Source organism: Zonotrichia albicollis, chromosome W (genome assembly GCF_047830755.1).
Source record: "Zonotrichia albicollis isolate bZonAlb1 chromosome W, bZonAlb1.hap1, whole genome shotgun sequence".
In the NCBI taxonomy this organism is placed as follows: domain Eukaryota; kingdom Metazoa; phylum Chordata; class Aves; order Passeriformes; family Passerellidae; genus Zonotrichia; species Zonotrichia albicollis.
In genome coordinates, this window is record NC_133859.1 from 17,466,316 (window position 1) to 17,491,479 (window position 25,164).

Genomic DNA, 25,164 nt, shown 5'->3' on the forward strand with positions numbered 1-25,164 from the left:
AACTGCCTTTGATCTTAATACCTGGGGACAAACTGGTCACTTTATATTAAAGGCAGCCTCGAAAGGGGAGGAAAATGCAAGAGGAGTTATAAAACCACGTAGGCTTGTTTTGGATTTAATAAGACTATTAAATACTGAACTATATGGGGAGGAAAACACACTGGAGAAGTTTTCGGGGGAGATGGACACCTCTCTAAGCCCCCAGAGCATGTGGCAGTACACAATGGCCGGCAATGCCGCGCTCATGTGGCCAAGCTGCTTTGAACTACCCTCCCCACGTCGGCACTGTTCCCAGGAGAACCATCCCCCACAGCTACCCAGCAAGGAGAGGTCCCGATGCGCAGGGAGACAGGGTGGCCCGGTGGGGTCCCAGGGATGCCCGGGTGCCCTGTGCCAGCACCCTGAAAATACCTGAAAATGCCTGCCCCGTGCAACTGCTGCAGGAGCTCGGACAGCGCCGCTATTTCGGCTGGGAAGCCTCTGACCATGACGCAGCTCCAGCTCGGTGTTGTCCCCAGGACCGCCCCCCTGCCACCGGGGACGGTCACACGTCTCATCGCCATGGAAACACCCAGACCTCCGCTGCCCAGAGCTGGTTGGCTCAGTCCATAAACCACGCCCATAACTCCCCCCACACGGAGAGGCACCGCTGTGTAGGAAAGACATTTTTGTGCAGTTTTTGCGAGCCAGCGAAGGCTTCCTGAAGATAAGGAAAGCCTAGTATCTCTCTCAAGGAAGGTACCAAGGCTATCACCATGACAACATGAAGAAAGAGAGAAAGTTAAAAGATACAGACTTTAGTCGGCTCACAGAGTGACATGGCTCCTTTTCACCTATTGAGAGTTTTGTTTCTTTTTCATGACCAATGGGCAGTGTATGTGTTTGTTAAGCAAATGTAAATATCCTGTAAAACTGTAAAGGCAACATGTTGCTTTAAGAAATGAGCCCTATACAGCCTTCTGATGAGAGTCTTGGTGCTTGCACCATGTCGCGCTCTATAGCGACATCTGGTGGCCGCCCGCTGTGATTGCAACTGGACTGTAAAAAAGGAAAGGAAAAAAAGGAGAATAAAGTTGAAGGGTACCCTGAAAATGAGTGAAGGCAGCAAGGACGCTGCGGAGGTCCGGACCTAATTCAGACGTCTGATTCAAGGTGAGCGATTGGGGAAAATGATGGGAAATAATTTATCAAATGAGGAAAAGACTGTTTTGTCCACGTGGAAAACTTTATTGAAAAGGAAAAATGTTCAAGCTTCTGATTATGCTCTTTGTAGTTTACTGATACGGTGTAAATCACAAGACTTTGAAGCTGATGCTGAGACTGCCTTCAGTGTCCAGGCATGGAAAAAGGTTGGGAAGAGACTATGGGAAGTGATATCTAAGAGGAATTAGAGCAACAAACTGAAGTAGAGGAACAGGAGGAAGATGAGGCTGAGCCTGTCAATGTATCTCCTCCTGAGGAGTCTGCTGCAGCTGCTGTGGAGGTTCCCCCAGGGTTTGCTATCATGCGAATCAAATGGCAGGCTAAGACTGCTCCTGGGTATTTATCTCCAAAAAGACTATGTTAAACCTGTGTATACTTCACCTGCTCAGCAGTTAGCTGAATTGAATACTAAACCAAAGTACTTTCCGACTGTACAGCAATTAGCCAAAATGAAGTTACCGAAGAAGCGAAGTGAAAAACAGGCTGGGTCATTGGCCCGTCTGTCTCTCCCTGGGCAGTTTGCTCCCCCCTCACCCTCCCCTGGGTCAGCTGCTCCCCCCTCACCCTCCCATAGATCGGCCACTCCTCCCCCCACCCTCCTGTGATTTGGTTGGTCAACCCCCACTTTCCCTTGAGCCATCTGCCCCTCCTCTGCCCCCCTTCGAGTCATCCGCCTCCACTCCACCCCCCACTGAGCTGTCTGCCCCCCCCCAAACTGGTTGAACAAATGCAATTTTTAACATTGTGTCCTTCTTTGTCTAGTGATAGTTCTGATGATGAACTGCTGTTTATAAGTACGTCTAAAAAGATGCAGGAATCTGTTTCTGTTAGACCTAGTAGCAGATCCAGACCTGCTGTTTCTTGGACTATTGGAATATGTATCCCAATATAACCAGTTAGATGGTGCCTAGGCCAGTTCTGACCTTCGCTGCTTGGCCACAGGCAGCACTGCGGTGTTTTACCCCAGAGATACCTTGGCTGGCGGCAGAGTGCAGCGGGGCACAAGACAGGACTCCGTTCTCCTCAGGAGAGAGCTTCTGGCGATGGTAGAGAGAAAGGGAATGGATTCTGCTAGAAGGTAGCCAGATGTTTATTCCAAGAGTACAGAGGTCTGCACTGGGCTACTGCTGGTAACAGAATACCGGCCGCATGGTCTCATTAACTTTATAAACTCGGGGACAGGGGAAGGGGAGGGGACAGGTGAGTTACCAACCAGGTGAAGGGGGCAGGGTCTCAAGGGAGGATGACACTTAGACAGGCCAATGACCCCCAGGCCTGAGGAGCATCCTTTGAAATCGACGAATCACACGATGCCTTGCTGGTATGTTAGCCTGATTGACAGCGCACACTCAGCAAGGGGTGAGGGGGAAGGGAGAAGGGATAGGTACACATGGGAAGGGCCCCGGAAGTTTAAAACCGGACATTGCAACACACCACAACATTGGACTCTGCCTCCCTGCCAGGTGGCTGTGACTCCTCGACACCCTTTGCAATTTTGGAAGCATGTGACAATGAAAGCAGCTGAAGTGGGAGATTGGAATTTGTTAGAGAAAATAGGTCCACCCACAAGGATGGAAATGGCGTCTGCTGCTGCTTCTGGTGGGCCTGTGGCTTTTCCTGTTTTCAAAACTGCTCCTAATTTGGGACAACAAGATAGCCATCAAGCTTTTGCATGGAGGGTTGTGCAGGATCTCCAGTCAAAAGTAGATCAGTATGGTGCTAACTCTTCGCAGGTGATGCAAGTGCTTCGTGTTCTAAATGCTAATGTACTTGCACCTTATGATATTGTTCACCTTGCTACGATTCTGTTCCACCCAGTGCAGTATGGTGTGTTTCAAGCTACCTGGAAACAAATGGTTGAAAGAGTAGCATTGGACAAGATGCAGTTACCTCAGCATGATCCACGTCATGCTGTGGGACTTTATGCCTTGCTGAGCAATGGACTGTTCTCTAACCTGGATTTGCAGGCAAGATGGGACCCCCTGATTCTGACACAGGCCCAGCAGCTGGGTATGAGTGCCTTACTTAAAACAATGAAGATGGCAGCTCCTAAACCAAGGTATATTACCATCCAGCAAGGGATGAAGGAACCTTTTCTGCAGTTTGTGGAGACGGTTGCTGCAACCCTTGAGAAGCAAGTAGAGGATGATAAGTTGAAGCAAATTTTATGCAGACAGTTAGCCCGGGACAACTCAAACTATGATTGCAGGAAAATTATTGATTCTTTACTGGGAGATCCCTTGCTGTCTGATCTTGTAGTTGCTTGCTCAAAGGTTGGTTTGGTTGAGCATAAAATGGCTGCTTTGGCAACAGCCATGAAGTCTTCACCCAGATGTTCTGCTTGTGAAGAATCAGGGCATGTGAAGACACAATGCCTTCAAACTGCAGGGCAATGTGTACACTCTAGGGTAATCTGGACCAGTAAAGTGCCGTGTTATTGTTGTGGAAAATTTGGCCATATTGCTAAATTTTGTAAATTAAGATATTTTCAGGTGGTTGACAAGTGCAGGGAAACTAGAAGAAGAACACGAAGGGGTGTGTGGAGACACAAATATCCCGATGACAATCATGAGCCCTGCCAGCACTGCAAAGCTCTCCATTTGTGAATGATACATAGGGGCCACAAGAGGCTCAGCAGGGATTGATATACCGGTAGCTGACACAGTAACTACTTTGACAAGAGGTATATGTAAAATGCCTCTTGATGCCTATGGTCCGATAGGCTTAGGTTTGAGTGCTTTTCTAATGAGAATGTTAGCATTCAGGAACACATAATCATGGAATGATTTCATGCAGGTGTGTCGCAGACATTTTTTCATAGAAATCCTTTCTTTGGGATTTGTCCATCTTCTGGGAAGCAAGGGCCCCAGAAGACGAATGTAAACAATTGTTATCAGCTGCTGTGGAATGCAACAGGATGCACCTGTGATTGGCTCATCTTCCATGTGTACCATTAAGGGCCAATCACAGGAGCAGCTCAGGAACAGATTCCCTGGACACAGAATTTTGTTATTCATTCTTGTTCTTTCTATTCTTAGCTTAGCAAGCCTCTGCAACTTTTCTTCATATTCTTTTTAGTATAGTTATCATGTATTATATATCATATATCAATAAATCCAGCCTTCTGATCAAGAAACAAGATTCTCGTCCTTCTCTCACCATGGAGACCTCCTCAGGTCGCTGTAATACAGGTGCTTTTATTAAGAGCTCTAGGTGTCAGGGGTACACAGACCCAAATCTGACTCCAACATATTTTTGGGCCGAACATGTTTTATATTCTATCATCATATGACTTACATATTAATTATTAAACTTACATTGTTCTATTGTATACATTGATTTCATCTAAGCATGGATTTCTTGTGATCTCCCTAAAACCTCTAACATAGTTTCTCATTATTCTTTAAACAATAATTATATCTAATCACATCTAACAATTATATCATTTATCATATACTGACTACACAGGTGCAGTTTCACATGATCTAGCAAATACAAGGCCTAATATTTCTCAGGGCCTACCTTTAACATTTTCCCCGAGCCTACTAAGCCTAACTTACTTTCTAGCTCCCTGAATTTTCTGTGATTTTAAAATCTTTTACTATCAGGAAGATCTAGTAGCACTATTCAAGGTATTAATGTCCATTAAGGTCTTATTGATTCTGATTATGTGGAACAAATTCATGTTATGGTGTCTGTTAGTGAACCTCCTGTTGTTATTCAAAAAGGTACTTGTATTGCTCAACTTGTTCCTTTTATGAGTTCTGTTCCAACTGTAGTGGACCAGAGTCGTGGCACTGGAGGTTTTAGATCTACAGGACCACCTCAGGTTCTTTGTACTCAAAAGGTGACAGATGAGTGTCTAGAAATACAGTGTTTGGTCACTGCTAAGGGATGTCACCCAGAAGCTACAACAAAATCAGGTTTACTTGACACAGAAGCAGATGTAACTGCAATTTCACAGTTTGTTTGGCCTCCAATATGGTCGCTCATTCAATCAAACTTTGGACTTGTTGGGTAAGGTGGGTCAACTGCTGGTGCTTTATCTGCAATTGCGATCACTGTAACACATCCGGAAGGCCAACAAGCTAACATCAGACCATATGTTACTAATGCTCAACCTAACTTATGGGGACGTGATTGCTTAACCCAATAGGGTGTTAAAATGACAGCGTATTTTTAGTAGGGGCCACTGGGATGCAGGGACTTTAACGTCCAGTTGTGTCCTTGACATGGCTGACAGATAAGCCTGTCGGGATTGATCAGTGGCCCCTGCCTACTGAAAAGCTTCTTGCCCTGCGAGGCTTACTGACAGAACAGTTACAAGCTGGACATATTGAAAAATCATTTAGCCCATAGAATATGCCCGTGTTTGTAATAAAAAAGAAATCAGGTAAATGGAGACTTTTGCACGATTTGCGGCAGATAAATGCTGTGATGGCTGCAATGGGTGCTTTACAATCAGGTCTCCCAACACCTACAATGATTCCACAAGGATGGGAAATAATTATCATTGATTTGAAAGATTGCTTTTTTACAATTCCATTGGCTGATCAGGATAAGGGATTATTTGCCTTTACTGTGCCTTCTTTAAATCATGAGGAACCAGACAGCAAGCTGTTCTATCTCACCAATTTTTTTCATCAGGATGCTCGGGCACTATGGCAGCAATTTAAATTATCACATAGTGAAGCAAAGTCAATTATTTCTTCTTGTCCTGATTGTCCTATGTCTCATGTTTCGCAATATTACGGTACTAATCCTAGACGCTTACTGCCTTTGCAAGAATGGCAAACAGCTGTTACAAAAATGCCTGAATTTGGCCATCTAAAGTATGTTCAGGTTACCACTGACACCTTTTCTCATGCCATGGTTGCCTCAGCGTTGGCAGGTGACACAGCTTGGGATGTTATTCATCATTTTTGCCACGCCTTTTCCATCTTAGGCGTTCCATCACATATAAAGACGGATAACAGCCTGGCGTATGTTTCAAAGAAATTCAAAGTGTTTTTTTCATGCCTGGGGTGTTGATCATTCTACTGGTATTCCTCATGCTTTGACAGGCCAAGCAATTATTGAACACGCTCATGGTGTGTTGAAGCGTCAAGTACAAAAACGAAAAGGGGGAATGCAGAGGGAGTCACCTCAAGTGAGAATAGACAAAGATGTTTATGTGTTAAACTTTCTGCATGCTTTACCTGAATTACAATTGTCTCCTATATTCTATCATTTTTCATCTTTGAATTCAAAACAGCCAAATTTTCAGAAAGGTATTATGTTATGTGTAAAAGATTTAATCACGGGAAAGTGGACTGGCCCAGTAGAATTAGTAGCATGGGGAAGAGGATATGCATGTGTTTTAACAGAAAATGGCCCTCGTTGGGTCTCTGCCCGTTGTGTTAAACCTTATTTGGAGCACACAGAAAAGGACAGGATGGGTGGTTCTACAGTGGCAGCAAAATGAGTAGGTAATTGCATTGGTTATTAGGTGGATGGACGCATGGACCCTCAAAGAATGTGTGGTAAAGATGGTAATTTGAGACAGAGTAAAGGGAGTTATAGGCTTACGCTGAAAATCCAAAATTTAAGTTAGTGGATGTTACTTTTGCTTATTTTTCTTGAATTCTCTTACAGAGAGGTTGGTAGTGCTGAGAAATGTGTCTTGTACCATTTCCTTTTGTAGGGCACCAACAGTCCCAAAATAGGGGAATTTGATGTACCTAAGGGAGAAGTGTTGCCTTTGCATAGGGGTTGAATTAGTAGCTGAAGTCCACACTTTGAGCAACTAGGTTGGTTGCCTATTATGATAGCAGCAACCAGTTGTAAAGTTAAGTGGATGCTACTTGGTTCTAAGTGGTGACTAGGCAGATGACTTGGTCTCTGATTCTGTGTGGGAGAAAGTTATTTGACTAGAGGTGAAGGTGTCATTCTGCTACGAATGTGTAATCCGGAAATTGCAAGGTCTGTAACGGCATTTGAAGATCTATTTTTTATGTGCCTTGTTTGTATATGAATGTTAAGATTGTGAGGGTGTGTGTTGTGGAGTTGGTAGAAGTTGACTATCTGTAAGTGAATGAAGAATGGATCCTCCATCTGCTTGGATTTTTGCAAGGGCCCTGCATAAATCCTTAGCAGTTGTATTTGCGGGTCAAATACAAAAAGGGGGAATTGCAGGAAAGACATTTTTGTGCTGTTCTTGCGAGCCAGTGAAGGCTTCCTGAAGATAAGGGAAGCCTCGTATCTCTCTCAAGGAAGGTACCAAGTCTATCACCAGGACAATGTGAAGAAAGAGAGAAAGTTAAAAGATACAGACTTTAGTTGGCTCACAGAGTGACATGGCTCCTTTTCACCTATTGAGAGTTTTGTTTCTTTTTCATGACCAATGGGCAGTGTATGTGTTTGTTAAGCCAATGTAAATATCCTGTAAAACTGTAAAGGTAACATGTTGCTTTAATAAATGCGCCCTATGCAACCTTCTGATCTGAGTCTTGGTGCTTGCGCCGTGTCGCACTCTATAGCGACACTGCCACGCAGCTAGATGGAGGGGGATGATGGGGTCCCGACCAGCAGCGGGGATGCACTCAGGCCAAAGTGACATGTGGAGCTGAGGCATCCCATACCAACCCCCCAAAAACGTTTCCTGACGCTGGCCCCTGGAGCTACTGCATGGGCTCAAACTGAGCTGCCACTTGGGAGAGGCAGCCTGTGACCATGACGCAACCTGTGCAGGGTGGGTGCTCTCCCACTGAGCAGACATGCAATGCCAGCCCACACCGGGACGTGCCGTCGATGAGGCACTGCCCCGCAACTGCAGAAAATGGCATGACTCTGGGGGGTGGGGAAATCCCAAGAAGCAGCGATCATCCCCAGCCTGCCTGCACTGTGACTGCTAGCATTGCTCAGGAAGGCGGCAGAATGGTGACCACCATGGTTCCAGCAGGCTGTGCAGCCTCAACAGCCTGGAAACATCATGTGGTCACCGGGACTGCTCCCCCACCATTCTTGCTGAGGCCGCCTGCACCCCCCATCCAGCCCACATCAGGAGGTGGGGGCCCGCACCCAAGCCGAAACCCAGAGAACACCACTGTGTCTCCAGCAACCAAAGTCCTGCTCCCAGCCCTGCCTCCATGGGCAGGTCTGGGAACGTCACCACCAAGAACTACAAACATTGAACCTGGAAGTAGAGCGTGGAAAAAACCCCTGCGAGGAGCCCGCCCAGCTAACAGCAGTGGAAAAAAGCATGCAAAGGTTTGGTACCCCAGGGTCAGAAACAATTGAGTCTACCCGAAGAGATGGGGTTGGTCACATGGGATAACTGTCTCAAAGCAACTAAAACCAACATGCCCTGTCATCCAACCCAGCGAGGAGCCAGCCTTTCCGTACAAATGAATGACGAAGAAGAAAACAGACACCAAGTTTCCACCCCTCAAGAGTCTCACAACCACTTTACCCCCTGATAAATCAGGGTTGCCATGTTCCAAAAACTCTAATGGAAGCACTGAGGGGTTACCATACAAAAGGTGCAAAAATGTGCAACTGTTTGTGAGATGTGCCTTGGAACACATAGTACAATATTCATTGTGGATATTTGGGATTGTTAGCACCAAAATCAATAACCCTGTTATAAATGATCAACAAGAAAGCCAAATTAATAAACACAAAAGATTTTATTTTCGCGACCAAAATACCGTCCTCAAAAACCACAGTCAAAGAGACAGCGTCAAGTGTGGGATCAGCGCTGGGTGAACCTATATACAACCTCTATTGCATTGGATATCCCTCTGTTCATGAATGCAGTTTCCAGCGGGGCTGTTTTATAGTTTTTTATGCTTGAGGCAGAGGTGCCCCGATTTCTTTTGTAACCCTGCATATGTATGAAGGTTTCTTTCACTGTGCAGGGCTGGACAATTGCTGTTTCCTGAGTAGTGGTGGTTGCTGATCATGTCAGGGGAAGTAGTGTATTCAGATGTATGTTTCTTGGCGACTTTAGTTATCTTGATTGATGATATCTGTCAAGTGCTGATCATCCTTGGGTGTTCCCTGATAGATCCAGAGGGAGCCCATCTCTGTGCTGGCCACATTCTTTTATTAGTAAATGAGGCATTCTTCTCCTGCTGCCACCAGGAGTTTAGTAATTCCGATGTGGCAATCTGTCTCCAGGTTGCTTGTGGTCAGAGGCTCGCTGGATGTTATATTCCTTTTACAATTTTTATTTTATACATTTTCCCCTTCAGCATGAATTACTTTATAATATATATTACAATCCCTCCCCTTCTATATAAACACATTAATTCATGCTTCCCACTATATTACAGTGACCTTAGACGGTCACTGTGGTGAGAGAAGGACGAGAATCTTGTTTCCTGATCAGAAGGCTTGATTTATTGATATATGATATATAATACATTATAACTATACTAAAAAGAAAAAGAAGTTGCAGAGAGCAGCTATGCCAAGAATAGAATAGAAAGAATGAATAACAAAATTCTGTGTCCAGGGAATCTGTCCCTGAGCTGCTCCTGTGATTGGCCTTTAATGGTACACATGGAAGATGAGCCAATCACAGGGACACCTGCTACATTTCACAGCAGCTGATAACAATTGTTTACATTCTTCTTCTGGGGCTCTGCTTCCCAGAAGATGGACAAATCCCAAAGAAAGGATTTCTATGAAAAAATGTCTGTGACATCTCACCTTTCTAAATTGTATAAATTAAAAGAAAAATGCTGATGTGAAATGAACAGGAAATGTCTTCACCTGTAAAATATACAATACTAACAAATCACTAAAACAATCCTACAATATAAGAAAACGCAAAAAACAATGCAAAGAGAATTCAAGTCCAAACAGCTGGGTTTCAGGAACAGTCCAAGAGCTGAAGTTGTTTCTTTTGGACATCTGAGAGTCCTTTTTGGTCCTGAAAACAGACTTGCTGCAAAAGAGTCCCATCAATAGTTATCAAAAAACCATTGACAGTCCTACAACAATTTCAAACAATTTGAACAACTTTGGAATGTCCCTTTCTGGCCCTTCAATGCTTCAGTGCTTCAGAGCTGCTGCCCGCTATTTTCAATCTTTTTTTTATTTAATTTTAATTTTTTTTTTTTTTTTTTTTTTATCGAAAATGAAAAGAGCAGCAGCAGAGCAGAGCAGTGCCAGAGAAGGAAAGGCCCTGGGGGCCCTGGCCCATGATGGACCAGGAACCCCAAAACTGGCCCACAAAGGGGGACCAGGACCGGTAGGAGAAACCTCAACCCCCAGTAACACCAAGAGGCCAAATGCTGGCCCTGGCCCAAAAACTTCCTGAGCCCAACGGCCCAGGCCAAACCCATGAGGCAGGCTCTGCATTCCCACAGGCCTGCACCCTGCTGCCAGTACAATGGCAGCACGAGTGGGGACACGCTTCCTTTCCCCAAAACCACTGAGGCATGCCAGCAGCAGGGAAATAGAAGCCTTCCCCAGAAATCTCATCTGGGGTCTGGAGATGTTTGTTCCCCACAGCAAACCAGCTATGGTCTCCTCCATCTGTGCCCTCTCCCTCTGCACTGCAAACGCAGCAGGTTTGTCTCTCATCTGCCCCATGGTTTCATCCCCACCCCCTCCGGGCTGGGAACCAAAGGCAGAGCTCTCGGGATGCACCTGGCCCCACCACTAGGGCGCAAAAGAGGCGGCAGAGATGGCAGCCTCCAGGGGACCATCCCCGAAAATCCACCCCCGAACCCGCCGAGAATGCTGATCTTAAAAGCAGGGAGACGGGCTGCCCCCCCAGTCAGCTGGCGGGCAGCCCCCGCTCCACGGAAGGGAAGACCAGCCGCCGGGGCCGCTGTGATAGCAACCGGTCCGGGATGGTCCGAGCTCGAACAAGCCGCCGGTTCCAGGGCAGTCTCTGACGCCGTCACGGAGGACACAGCCTCCGACAACGGCAGGACTGCTGGGCCAGCCTGTGCAGGCAGCGGGGGGGAAGCCGGAACCGGGGAGGGAATCTCGCTGGATGTAGGAGTGGCCGCCGGCTTTTCCGAGGGTCCTGCAGGTTCGGCGCCGTCTGCAGCACCATCCTGAACAGGGACCGTCTCGGCTTGAGGCGGCGAGGAGGCCGATGGAAGCAGCAGAGGGGCCGGAGGGGCTGGAGAGATCTTCTCCTCCGCTGAGCCGGAAGCTGGAGACGCGTCGTCATCGCTTAGCAACTCAGCAGCCACAGGAAGTGCCTCTTCTGCATTCTCAGACGCAGGCGCTGGCAGGGGCGGGGAGGCCTGTGAAGCCGTGGGCGGGACCGCCTGGAGAGGCGGAGACGGGACTGCCTGGAGTGGCGGCTGCGCCGGTGAGGCGGGTCTTGAAGGCGGACGCAGCACTGGCAGGGGCGGCACCAACTGGCGCTGGCTCGAGCGGGACTGCCCACTCCCATCCCCCCGGAGAGAGAGAAGGGGGGGGAGGAGAAGGTTCCGTCTGCGCAGGCTCCGGAGAAAGAGTAAAAAAAACTTCTTCGCTCGGCGCAGTTTCGCCCCCCCCCCCGCCGCGACGCAGGGGGGGCCGGGAAGCCCCCACTCATCCCCCACCGGGTCTTCTCCCACTGGGGATGGTGGAAACGGAGCCTGCCCATAGCAGTTAGAAATCCATTGAAAAATAGCTGCTCTCCGTTTCAAAACTGGGAAGAGCTTTATAAATGCTGGGTAGATAGAAGGCAAAACACGTTCCTGGCCCCAGACGAACTGGAAAATGGAATTCATGCACTCCCAGACAAAAACATCCAAGGCGTACAGGACATCAGTAAAGAACCCAAAAAGCTTTGCCCATCGAAAGGACTCATAGAGATCTGTTGCTAACAGAAAAATCCCATCTTCTCTACACCATTTTTGCCAGAGGGCAATAAGTTTCTCCTCTGAAGGAGAGAACTGAACCTCTTCTTCCAAGGCATGTGTCTGCCATACCAACCGCCACAAACTACGAAGGGCTGGTTCATCAGGAAGGGAAAAGCCAACAGTACCTTTTGAAAGTGTCCAGCTTGCTCTGGCCAGCTCTCCGAACATCTTCCTGAAGGTTTTCCAGAAGAAGGTTCACTTGTGGTCAGCCTTGGCTGTGAACTCTGTCCAAATCAGGATCTTCAGTTCTGCAACTCCTGGCTTGATCCACTTCTGTGGTCACTTCAAAGCAACCATCACTTGCTACACATACAGGATTTTTCCCAGTGCAGCAATTTTGCTCCTCTGGTCTTATCAAATTAATTTTTGCTCTGACACGAGGGGTCACCAGATATTACAGCGACCTTAGACGGTCACTGTGGTGAGAGAAGGACGAGAATCTTGTTTCTTGATCAGAAGGCTTGATTTATTGATATATGATATATAATACATTATAACTATACTAAAAAGAAAAGAAGAGAAGTTGCAGAGAGCAGCTATGCCAAGAATAGAATAGAAAGAATGAATAGCAAAGTTCTGTGTCCAGGGAATCTGTTCCTGAGCTGCTCCTGTGATTGGCCTTTAATGGTACACATGGAAGATGAGCTAATCACAGGGACACCTGCTACATTTCACAGCAGCTGATAACAATTGTTTACATTCTTCTTCTGGGGCTCTGCTTCCCAGAAGATGGACAAATCCCAAAGAAAGGATTTCTATGAAAAAATGTCTGTGACACCACTACAACCCTTATATCTATTATCTGTGTTTTAGCTAAAGCTACCCTTCACCTTTAGGAGCTTCCTACAAGGAGAGGAGGGACTTTTTCAGACTCTCTCAGTGTCCTGTTCTCATTGTGGGACCCCTTGGTATAATTTGTAAACGTTTCCATCACCTTTGATTTGTTTTTCAAATTTCAATACGACTTCGGCTGCCTTACTTTCCTGTTCACCTTCCCCCAAGTTCATGATTTTGGATATCTTATTATTTTCAGAAGCCAACTCCGGGTCCATTGGCATGGCCACTTTTTGCATGTCCTGTACCACAGAGTGTATCAGCCTAATAAAGCAAGGTATTAGGCATGGTAGGAATATGACTCCAGCTACTGAACACATCACAAAAAAATATTATCTTTTTCCACCAGGCCCCATCGAATATTCTGTCCCACCAAGTTGCCTGCAAGATGGAATTCCATTTTTGGACTGGGACATGAGCCACCTTTTTGATTTCTGCTGCCAAACCTCTGATGGTTTCTCCATAATCATCAATGCATCACTCGGGCTCATTAAATTTTCCACACACTCCCCCTTCTTCGGCCAACAAATAGTCTAATGCTATTCTGTTTTGGTACACGAAAGCCCGCATTTGAGAATACTGCTGGCTTAACAACTCAAGGGCCTCTGAGGTGTGATTCGAGACTATTTCCACAACTGCCTGTAGCCTAATCAGCCTGTTCAGTAGGTAAATTGGGGTCCTATACCCCCAGCTTCCATCCTGTGCCCATGTGGCCGGTCCATAATATTCTATTATTCTCTTGGCCGACCGTTCTTCCTCTCCCCATGTTTGACTGCCTCCTATGGCAGGGAATTTCTTTTTCAAACTTCTTTTCTCCCTGTTCAGAGTCTCATACAAGGGAGCCCCTAACAGGTTGCTTTTTGATCAGGGGAGAGTGAAGAACACAGGTCGAATCATACATAAAGTGCACGATCCTTTCCACTTTGGGGGTAACTCACTATACACTTTCTTCCCACAGATCCAATAAATTCTGTCTGGGGCTTTCCACCTGATATTTGTTCTTCCTGGTTCCTTCCAATATTCTCTTAATTCTCCCAAGGATTGGTAAGGGTTAACTCTGGAGCCTTTGACCCAACAAAGTCCAATCTTGTCGTTCTGTTCACAATTTGTCTCTCTTTTCTGACTCCAATATCCTGTAGGAGGCTCTGGTTGCCAGACTTTGCTCCTACTACTTGAATTTACCGCTAATGTGGATATAGATGGGGTATACCCAACCACCTCGGTATATTCTTTTCCTTCCCTGCTGATACAAATTGTTCCAATCACCCTCTGATCCAACACCCAGCCCTCAGGTCTCTGCATCATCCTGGAGACCCGGTTTTTATCCCATTTCAACAGCTGATCCGGGGTTAAACTCTCACCTTTCCAAGGCCACTTCTTGGCAGATTTCAGCCCCCCACAAATCCAACAATTCGACAATCCCAGTTCCATGGCAATTTCCTCAACAAGGTCAGTGAATAAGTTTCGATCTGGGGCAGGTAGTCCCCAGTTGGCATATTGTCTCTCAAGTTGCTCATATTGTCCACTCAGAGTTTTCAACCTTTCCTGCTCCACCCTCCTTTTCCTCAACTCTGACTCCTGTCTCTTCAATTCCTGAGCTATCTGCTTCATTTTGCTTTCGGGATCTATCCCTTCCTTGTTTTTTGAGAAGCAGAAAGCCCTATCATATTGCAGACAGGCCCTGTCATCATTTGCCTCAAGGAGGTCCAAGATGACAGGCTCGCTCTTCAGGGGGAGCTTATTCTCATATTTTAAATTCCTTCCAACCCAGCACGTTTTCCCGTTCATAACACATATTTCAAGTCAGGTATTATCATAACACAATGGGTTAACTTGATAATACGCTACAAAAACCAATTCAGTTTTTCCCCCGACCCACAGAGTTTGATTGCATTGGTTACAAATAGGGACCGATATCTTTCCTGCATTCCTCTTTTGTATTTTGTGATCAAACGCTGCTGACAGCCTGCCCTTAACTCTTGCCTTTTGATTGAAACATGTTTCTTTGCCCAATCTGCATAATTTCAATTGACTGTAATTCATGATGCAGTACCTGCCTTGCTCCATGATGCAATCTTCCAAGGCCGGGTATGCTGAGATTACCTCTCCTTCTTTTCCCTCTTGGACAATCCAAGTGCATTGTCTGCACTCTTCAACAGGATTCTGCCCTCCTGTCTGAGACGGGATCTCAGTGTGCAAACTGGCTGTTCTGCACATGACTAGGCTCAAGCCCATCCGGATTTCCCATAGGTGTACTCCTTTGCCTTTGTCTGTGCCCCCTGGGGTGCCGCCAGCGGCGAGGAAGACCATCTTCTCAGCAGCAAGAGTATTCTTCCAGGATCTCACTCTCAGACTGAGCCACATACGTCCTCTTAAAGGTGCCCCACCTTGATACATTGACTGCATCTGAGCTGCAAGGTACTCTGATTGATTTCTGGCACTCGACCTCTAAGATGTCAGCCTTAGAATCTAGTTTCCCTCTTATACGGTTCTTAAATATGTAATATCACTCTTGAGAATCCAATTCTATTATTCCTAAATTTGTGGCGAGAGTTAAGATGCGGTCAGTCAGTTTGAGTTCTTCCTCCAAACACCGGGTACACAATCCCTTCAGACCACTGTCCCCTTCTACAATGTGTAACAAAAACTTCCAGACAGTACTTGCACTTAAAGTATGCGACCAGATAACATACACAATTAGGCAGTATACAACTTATCCGCTCTCCGTTGGTCATTTACTTGGTCAGTGCAGTTTTATCTTTAAGTCCCCAGGGGAAGAGGTGATCCTCCACTCAGGAGCCTCCTCCTGATGCTCGACCTTTTTCACCCACGATGCGTGTGTCCAGCCTTTTTCTGCCGTCCAAATGGCCGTGTCTGTTGTCAGAAGGACAAGAAAGGGACCTTCCCAGTGAGGGGAGAGGGGAACTTCTTTCCAAACTTTCACAAGCACTTTGTCTCCCGGTCGTATTTTGTGGATAGCAAACCCCAGAGGAGCACTCCGGGATACCATCCCATGTTTCCCTTATTCCTGTAAATTCTTATTTATTGCTATCAAGTAAGGTTGAATTTGACTATCCTCCAGTCTGGAGTGTTCCACCAGCATTCCATGTTCATATGGCATTCTATATAACATTTCAAACCATGAGAGCCTCGTCTCGGAGTGAGGCATAGTCCTGATATTAAGCAAGGCGAGGGGGAGGTTCTTCAGCCAGGACATCTGGGTTTCTAATATTAACTTTGATAATTGCGCTTTCAATGTCTGATTCATTCTTTCCAACTGTCCCAAACTCTGGGGATGCCACGGAGTGTGGTATTCCCACTGGATGCCTAGAGCCTCAGCCAACTGCTTAATAATCTTTGAGGTGAAATGAGTTCCCTAGTCCAAATCTATGTAGTTCACTACCCCATATTGGGGTACAATTTCCTCCAAAAGTATTTTGGATACTGTTTGAGCTGTTGCCCTGGAGCTCAGAAAGGCTTCCACCCAATGGGTCAGTTTATCTACTATTACTAACAAGAATTTGTACCTTACCACCTTGAGCAGTTCAGTAAAATCAACTTGAATTCTTTCGAATGGTCGGTATGCTATGGGTCTGCTCCATTGGATTGCCTGTTCTGCCTTAGCTCGGTTAACTTTCTGGCAGATCAAGCATCCTTGTACCTCCTGCTTGGCCAATTCATAAATTCCTCTGCACCTGAAAAATTTCAAGAGCTGTTCTGTGTCACAGACATCGTTTCATTAAAATCCTTTCTTAGGATTTTTTCCTGCTGAAGCTGAGAAGTTTCAGCAACAAAGTATAAACAATGGTTATCTGATGCTGTGGAACGCAACAGGTGGATCCATGATTGGTCTCCTGTGGATGTTTGGATTTACTGACCACTCACGGCAGAGCTGCTCTCGCTTTCTGCCGGGACACATGTTTTGCGGAGAAAAGAAGAAACCTCACAACTTTATAAAAGTTATAAAGCCCGGTATGCCTTTATTACGATGCGCACCGGACGCAAGCCTCCCCAAAAGGCATGCATACCCCTGAAGACCTCAGGTCTCCTTTTATCCCCCTTCCAAATGCATATGCATACAGTTTCACAATAGGTTCATACATATTCATTCTGCGTGACATTTATCGCCAGTTCTTCTTTACCAAAGGAATTCCTAGGTCAGGGGCAAATTGACCTTGTGGTCATTTCTGTTTTTCTTTCTCTGTCGTCTTGCTGTCTCCGGCATCTGACTTTTCCTTCAGCTTTGGCCTCACAGACTTTTCACCTCTCCTAGACACTTCACCTAATTCAGAATGGATCTCTACTCTGTCTCACACAGATCTTTGTTATTCATTCTTTTCTATTCTTAGCTTAGCTAGCCTTCTGAGAAGTTTTCCTTTCTATTTCTTTTTAGTATAGTTATAATGTAATATATATATCATAAAATAATAAATCAAGTCTTCTGAATATGGATTCAACATTCTCGTTTCTCTCTCATCCTGAAACCCTTGTGACCACCATCACAATTGGTGACCCCTCGTCTGAAGAGCAAATCATCACTTGGTGAGACCTCCAGAGGAGCAGTTACTGCACTGGGTAAACCACGAATGTGTGGCATTGATGGTTGCTTCACAAGTGACCACACAAGTGGATTCCAGCTAGGAGCTGAAGAACTGAAGATCCTGATTTGGACAGAGTTCACAGCAAGGCTGACCACAAAGTGAACCTTCTGAAAAGTCTCCAGGAAGATGTTCGGAGAGCCTAGCAGCACCATGCAGATGGCCAGAGTATGCTGGACCCTGGTACAAGGTACTGTTGGTTTTTCCCTTCCTGAAAATGTGGCCCTTCGTAGTTTGTGGCTGCTGATGTGGAGGACTTGCCCCATAGAGGAGGAGGTTTGATTCTCCCCTTCAGAGAAGAAACTTATTGCCCTCTGGCAGAAATGGGGTGAAGAGGACGGAATTCTCCTGTTGGAGACAGATTTCTATGAGTTTTTTCGATGGGCAAAGCTCTTTGGGTTTTTTACAAATGTGCTGTATGCCCTTGATGTGTTCATATGGGAGTGCATGGACTCCATTTTCCAATTCGTTTTGGACCATGGGTTTGGATACCCCCGGATTTATCCAGCATTTAGGATGCTCTTTCCAGTCTTGAAGCGGAGAGCAGCGGTTTTTCCCTGGATTGCTAACTGCAACAGGCTCGCCCCATTTCCCCCGACTCCTGCAGGAGAAGACCCTTTGGAGGGGGACGATATGCTGCTTCTCAGCCCCCCTGCATCCCAGCGGGGGAGGGAAGTTTCGCCCGGAGCTGGTTTTTTATACTGCGCCTTCAGAGCATGCTCAGATGGAGCCGTCTTTCTCCCCCGCTTCTCTCTCTCCGGGGAGTGAGAAGTGGGCGGCGCCATCCCGGCCAGCGCCGTGAGCACCACCCCGGCCAGCTCCACGAGCACCGCCTCAACCTGCCCTGCGGGTGCGGGCGCCTCCCCGCGCGGCCTCTCCCGTGGCCATCCCTCCAGCAGAGCCTGTGGGCGCAGCTTCCCCGCCTGCGAGCTCAGAAACACCGCTCCCTGCGGCTGCGCCGCTGTTGCTAGGCAACGTATATCCGACGTCGCTTCTGCCGCGTCCCGTGGCTGCGCCGATGTTGCTAGACAACAGCGATCCTCTGCTGCTGCCCCCCCCCGCCTGTTCCGCCGCTGCCCGTGCGCACTCCGCCGGAGACTGCGACTGTGCCTCCCACCGAGCCAACCCCAGAGCCAGGGGCAGAAGACGCTGCCGACCCCATGTCGTGCCCGCCAGGCTCTCCAGCAGAGGCAGAGCACGCGCCTGCGCTGCCACTCCCGGAGCCAAGCGACACAGCAGCAGCGGGTTCCCACGCACCCTCGCCGCCTCCCGCCGAGCCAGTCCCTGTTCAGGATGATGCTGCAAATGGGCCCGAACCCGCGGGACCCTCGGAGCAACCCGCAGCGGCTCCTGCACCCAGCGTGACTTCCCCCCTGAGTTTTTCTGGTTGTCCTGGGGCTGCCCCTGCGGGGGGAGCTGGGACAGGGGAAGAGGGTGTCAGTCTCTCTTTCCATGGAAGAGGCAGGGCTCGCCAGCTGGCTGTGGAAGCAGCCCTGCTGCCTACGTTCAAAATCAGCATTCTTGGCAGGTTGGGTGGTGTTTGTTCAGGGATTGCCCCTTGGAGGTTGCTATCTCTGCCGCCCCTCGTGCGCCCCAGTGGCGAGGGGCAGGTGGGTCCCGAAAGTTCTGCCTTTGGTCCCCAGCCCAGAGGGGGTGGTGCCATGAGGCAGATGGGAGACACACCTGTTGCATTTGCATTGCAGAGGCAGAGGGCATAGTGGGAAGCAATCATGGCTTGCTTGCTGTGGGGAAAAAACATCCCCAGACCTGAGATGGGATTTCTGGGGACAGCTGTGTTATGAACAAAACATTCGGTTAATATTTTTTTTGTGAGAGGGAGTTACAGGGACGCAGCCAGATCTGTCTCTGCCAGGGTTCTTAGTGCTTTGTTATTGTAATACCGGGTCATTGTAGCTTATCTCCTCTTTTGTATTAGTAAAAGCCCTGGCTGGGGCGAGGTAATGGCCCTTCTCCGAGACAGTAACGGGTGGGGACCTTCCCAAACAGTGAGGAGAAGAGACCTAGAGGGAGGGGTTATGCAAAGTGACTCCAAGACCAGCAGGCTTTGGGACCTCGACTCCAAAATGCAACGAGAAAACCCCAAAAACAACGAGCCAAATAAGAATTGAGAGACTAAAGTGGTGTCTGGACATGAGGAGCCGATTGCTGAGCCTGCAGAGATGTGGAGTCCCTCTTGCCCTGAGCAGAGAGTCGTCCCAACGCCGGGACCAGGCGGCCGACGAGGCTGAGAGGACCAACATCTGACGGGGACACCACGCCCTAAAGGCTCCCACGAGGACCGGATCCCCCGGCTCTGCCCCTAGTGGATGGAGCTGCGCATATCCTCCTCCTCTGAGTCGCCCTGGGAGATGCGACGGGGACTGCAGCCCTGCCGAGCCGCCCAATCCTGAGCTGATCACTTTTAATAAAGGCATTAAAAAGGAGAAGAAGTCTCCTGGCCCTGTTTATTTCAAGCTGTGGCCAGGACATTCCAGAAGTTGTCTCAAATTGTTTCAAATTATTTTGTGACTGTCAATGGACTTTTGATAACTATTGATGGACTTTTCTGCAGCAAGCCTGTTTCAGGACCAAAAAGGAGTTTCAGAAATGGCAAAGAGGAACATCTTCAGTCCATGGACTTTTCCTGAAACTCAGCTGTTTGGACTTGAATTTTCTTTGCATTGTTTTTGCATTTTCTTATATTGTAAGATTGCTTTAGTGATATGATAGAATTGTATGTTCTACAGGTGAAGAAATTCCCTGTTCATTCCACACCAGCACTTGAGTGAGGTTTTGATTGGCAACAGATAACCTGTAAAGTGTTTGTTCTTTTCTCTGCATGTGCACAGCAGAGAAAATTACAAACACTTTTCTTTTTAATTAAACTAAATTTGAAAAGGTGATATGTCACAGACATCTTTTCATTAAAATCCTTTCTTAGGATTTTTTCCTGCTGAAGCTGAGAAGTTTCAGCAACAAAGTGTAAACAATGGTTATCTGCTGCTGTGGAATTCAACATGTGCATCTGTGATTGGTCTCCTGAGGATGTTTGGATTTACTGACCACTCATGGCAGAGCTGCTCTTGCTTTCTGCCGGGACACAGATCTTTGTTATTCATTCTTTTCTATTCTTAGCTTAGCTAGCCTTCTGAGAACGTTTCCTTCTATTTTCTTTTTAGTATAGTTATAATGCAATATATATATCATAAAATAAATCAAGCCTTCTGAACATGGATTCAACATTCTTGTCTCTCTCTCATCCTGAAACCCTTGTGACCACCATCACAGTTCTGCAAGGGCCTGTGCCCCCCAGTGTGTTTGCTGGTGCAACCTCCTTAAGATTCTTCTGGTATAACCCTTTGACGCTAATTCTCTACTGTCCAGTAATTTCCACTTACCTTCCTCCAATCTTTCCCCAATTTTCTTGTAACCTTTAATTTCCTTTTCGGAGGGCTGTGGAGGATATTCTGAGGCCTCGGTTCCTTTGACCTCCAGGGCACTTACCATCAGTAAGGCTGCATTTTTGCCCTCTTTGTCTGCCAAATTGTTTCCCTGGATTCGAAACTGCATTCCCACCTGATGCCCTTTTACGTGTACTATTGAAATTTCCTCTGGCTCCCTTTCTGCCTCCAAAATTTGCCTGACTAATTCTCCATGCACCAGTCCCCGTCCTCGAGTGTTGATCAGCCCTCTCTCTTCCCAAATCTTCCTGAATGTGTCAACCACCCCAAAAGCACATTTGGAGTCTGTAAAAATTGTCCCCTTTTTCCCTTTCAGCCTTTTCTAAGCTCTCAAGACTGTGTATAGTTTGCACACTTGAGCCGACCATCCCACATTCAGAGGACCCGCTTCTATTACTTCTCCTGTCCTGCCATCCACAACTGCATATCCCGATTTCCTTTTGCCTTCTATCACTCTCGCTGATCCATCCACAAACCATTTTTCTCCCGCTTCTAATTCCTCCCTCTCCCAATTCGGTCTTATCTTGGTCTGCAGCTCCACCACTTCCGTGCAGTTATGTATAAACTTCTCTGAGACCTCCCCGAACAAAAATTGGGCCGGATTTAGTGCAGTTGTTGTTCGTAGCTCCAAGTCAGGCGAGTGAATCAAAATGGCTTCATACTTTAGCAACCTAGCATCCATGAGCCATTTGTCTGCTTTTTGTTGTAGTATACTCCGCACATTATTCGGCGTGTATACCACCAACGGAGTCCCAAGGGTTACCTTCTTAGCTTCTTCCACCAACAATGCCACAGCCACAATTGCCTGCAAACAAGTGGGCCAACCCCTGCTTACAGAGTCCAGAAGCTTAGATATGTAACCTACCGGTTTCCTGGCCCCTGCCCAGTCCTGCATCAACACGTCATGGGCGATATGACTGCTGACGTCCACGAACAACTGGAATGGCTGTTTCACATTGGGAACGCTCAGCACTGGTGCTGCCACGAGTGCTTCTTTTAATTCCTTAAATCTCTCCTCATCTTTTTCTGTCCAATTTAATTTGTCAGTGGTGAGCTTTTCATATAAAAACTTTACCTTCCCACTGTACCCTTCAATCCATTGCCAGCAATATCCCAAATGCCCCAATAATTGTCTCACTTCTCTCTTTGTCCGTGGAGGAGGCAGGGCAATGATCCCTGCTACCCTTTCAGGGTCTAATATCTTCTTACCTTTTGTTAACCAATGTCCCAAATACCTGACTTTGGGCCCTGTGAACTGCAGTTTCGACGTAGACACTTTCAATCCTTTGTCCCCTAAGAAATTCAGGAGTGCTATGGTACTCATCTTTACATCCTCGTCCCTTGGACCAGCAATCAATAAATTGTCCACATACTGTAATAATTTTGTTCCTTCCACCGGTACAAAGTGACTCAGCACTTGCTCAAGTGCTTGCCTGTAACAGACATGTTTTATGAAAAATCTTTTCCTAAGGATTTTTTCTCCTGAGAAGCTGGAGGCCTCAGGAACAAAATGTAAACAATAATTATCTGCTGCTGAGGAATGCAACAAGTGGGTCTGTGATTGGTCTCATGAGGTTGTTTTTAATTAATGGCTAATCACAGTCAGCTGGCTCAGACTCTCTGAGAGTCACAAACTTTTGTTATTCATTCCATTCTTTCTCCTTTCCTTGCAAGCCTTCTGATGAAATCCTTTCTTCTATTCTTTTAGTATAGTTTTAATATAATATATATCATAAAATAATAAATTAGCCTTCTGAAACATGGAGTCAGATCCTCGTCTCTTCTCTCGTCGTGGGACCCCTGCAAACACCACCACAATTGGTAACCCTGAGTGACGAAAAATTCGCACAATTGGTAACCTTGAGTGAAGAAAAAGTCCTCTTTTGGTGAGCCCCCAGAGGAGCATTGCCACGCTGGGTGAACCCTGAGTGTGTGGCATTGATGTCACTACACAAGTGACCACAGAAGTAGCTTCTAGCTTGGAGCTGAAGAACCGAGGACCCTGAATTTGGACAGAGTTCACTGCCAAGGCTGACCACAAAGAGAACCTTTTGAAGTCTCCCAGTCAAGATGTCCGGAAATCTTCACAGCACAGAGCAGCCTGCTGAAGTCCAGAGGACACTGTCACAAGGTACTGTTAACTCTTCCCTTCCTGAAACTGCTGCCCTTCGCACAATGTGGGCTGGGATGTGGCAGAGGGTGCCTATGGAGGCAGAGGTTCCATTATCCCCCCGCAGAGGAGAAAATTATTGCCCTCTGGCAAAGATGGGGTCATGAAGACAGAGTTCCTATGGTGAAGAGAAATTTCTATGAGTTTTTCAGATGGACAAAATTCTATAGATTTTTTACAGATGTGGTGTATTCCCTCGATTCGCACATATGGGAATGCATGGAATTAATTTTTGAGGACGCTCTTTAACAGGGATTTGGATTTCCTCGCATTTATCTGGCATTCAAAACTCTCTTTAAAGTTTTGAAATGGAAAGAATCTTCAATTGAATGGGTTGCCGAATGCAGAGGTCGTGCTCCATTCCCACCAGACCCGGCAGGAGAGGAACCTGTCCAGGAACACGAACTGCTGGTTCCCAGCCCCCCCGCATCGCCCGGAGCCAAGGAAAAGTTTTTACTGCGCCTTTGGAGCATGCTCAAATGGAGCTGCTTTTTCCCCCCCTCGTTGCCCTCGGGGGGGATGTGAGTTGGCCATAGGTCCCGCCCTGGCCAGCGCCGCGGCAGGCGCCAGACCCCGTGGCCCAGCCCGCGGCCCCGCCCACGGCCCCACCCGCGGCCCCGCCGCAGCCTGGGCCAGCCCCGCTGGCAGCCGGATCGGCCCCACTGCCTCCAGCAGTTTGTCGGCGTTTCGATCGCGGAGGCGCCGCTTCCCACGGCTTCGCCCGTGTTGCTAGGCGACGTAATCGACAGCAGCAGCGATCAGCAAGAGCCTGTCTCAGAGAGGCAGCCTGTCTCCGCGGCTATGTGCCCGCCTGAGGATGCCCCGGGGGCCGACCCCGCGGCCCCACCGCCTCCCGGGTTGGCTCCGCCAGCTCTACTGTCTGCGCCTGCGCTGCAGATTCCGGGACCCAGAGAAGACGTAGCTGCTGCCTCCAGCCTGGTGGGGAATGTGCCCCCTCTGGCCATGGCGACCCCGCCGCCACCACTGGCTCCCCCGGTGGCTTCGCCGCCTTCCGCCAGCCCAGTTCCAGTTCAAGATGCTGCTGAGAACGGCGCCGGGCCCGCAGAACCCTCTTTGGAGCCATACGCGGTCCCGCCGCCCCCAGCAGCGGCTGCCGCGGCACCTGCAACCAGCCTGGCTTCCCCCCCGAGTTTTTCATGCTGTCCTTGAGGCTGACCCTGCGGGAGGAGCTGGGACAGGGGAAGGGGAAGCCAGTCTGCTCCTCCATGGAGGGGGCGTGGCTCGGCAGCTGATTGCAGGCGCAGCCCAGCTGCCTGCTTTCAAACTCAGCAATTTCCCATCGAAACGCAAAATAATCTCTGCTGTCCTTAGCTAAAGGACAGGTCCAAAAGGCATCTTTCAGGTCAGTCACGCTGTACGACGTATCCTTGGGAGAGACATTATTTAACAAAGTATAAGGATTTCAAACCATGGGGAACAGTGTCTTAGTCCTTTGGTTCACAGCCCTTAAATCCTGCAGTAATCTATAACTACCATTTGTTTTCCGCACTGCCAATACTGGGGTATTGTGTCTGGACATGCACGGCTCCAGCGTTCCTTTCTTCACTACTTCTTCTATCACTGGTTTCAACCCCTTCCTCCGTGCCATGGGAATAGGGTACTGCTTTACCCTAATAGGGTCCTCCGCCCTCTCAGTTTCAATATGGATTGGTTTGATGTCCAACCTCCCAGCCTCCCCTTGAGTGTACCAAACCTTTGGATCTATCCTCCTTTCATCCTTGTCAGTGAGTTGGTACAACCTCAGCTTGAGCTGGGAATTCTGCACTACCATCAGATCCCTTCCCAGCAGATTGCATTCTGCTTCCTCGACCAGTAACATATTTCCAATGCAACGCTTATTGAGACAGAGTAGAAATTCTCCAGAGTAGAAATCCATTTTGATTTACGTGAAATGTACATCTTTGAGTTAAGTCTGTAGTTTGAAGCCTGTAGTCTGTAGCCTGACTGCAAGGCCTAGGCTCAGGGATTCAATGAAGGACAGAGATAAGGGGGGGAGACAGAGGGTGATAAAGAGTGACAGA

The 25,164-nt window shown here is 47.7% G+C and overlaps 1 long non-coding RNA gene across 2 annotated transcripts in view; it reads left to right on the forward strand.

The window, feature by feature from the left end:
• The first annotated feature begins 288 nt into the window (after positions 1–288).
• The window catches only part of LOC141726951 (uncharacterized), a 42,362-nt gene continuing 17,486 nt past the window's right edge, over positions 289–25,164 (forward strand). For both annotated transcript variants that reach the window (XR_012577908.1, XR_012577907.1), the window contains exon 1: positions 289–1,152. This is a non-coding gene — a long non-coding RNA (uncharacterized LOC141726951). The remainder of the gene's footprint in view (positions 1,153–25,164) is intronic.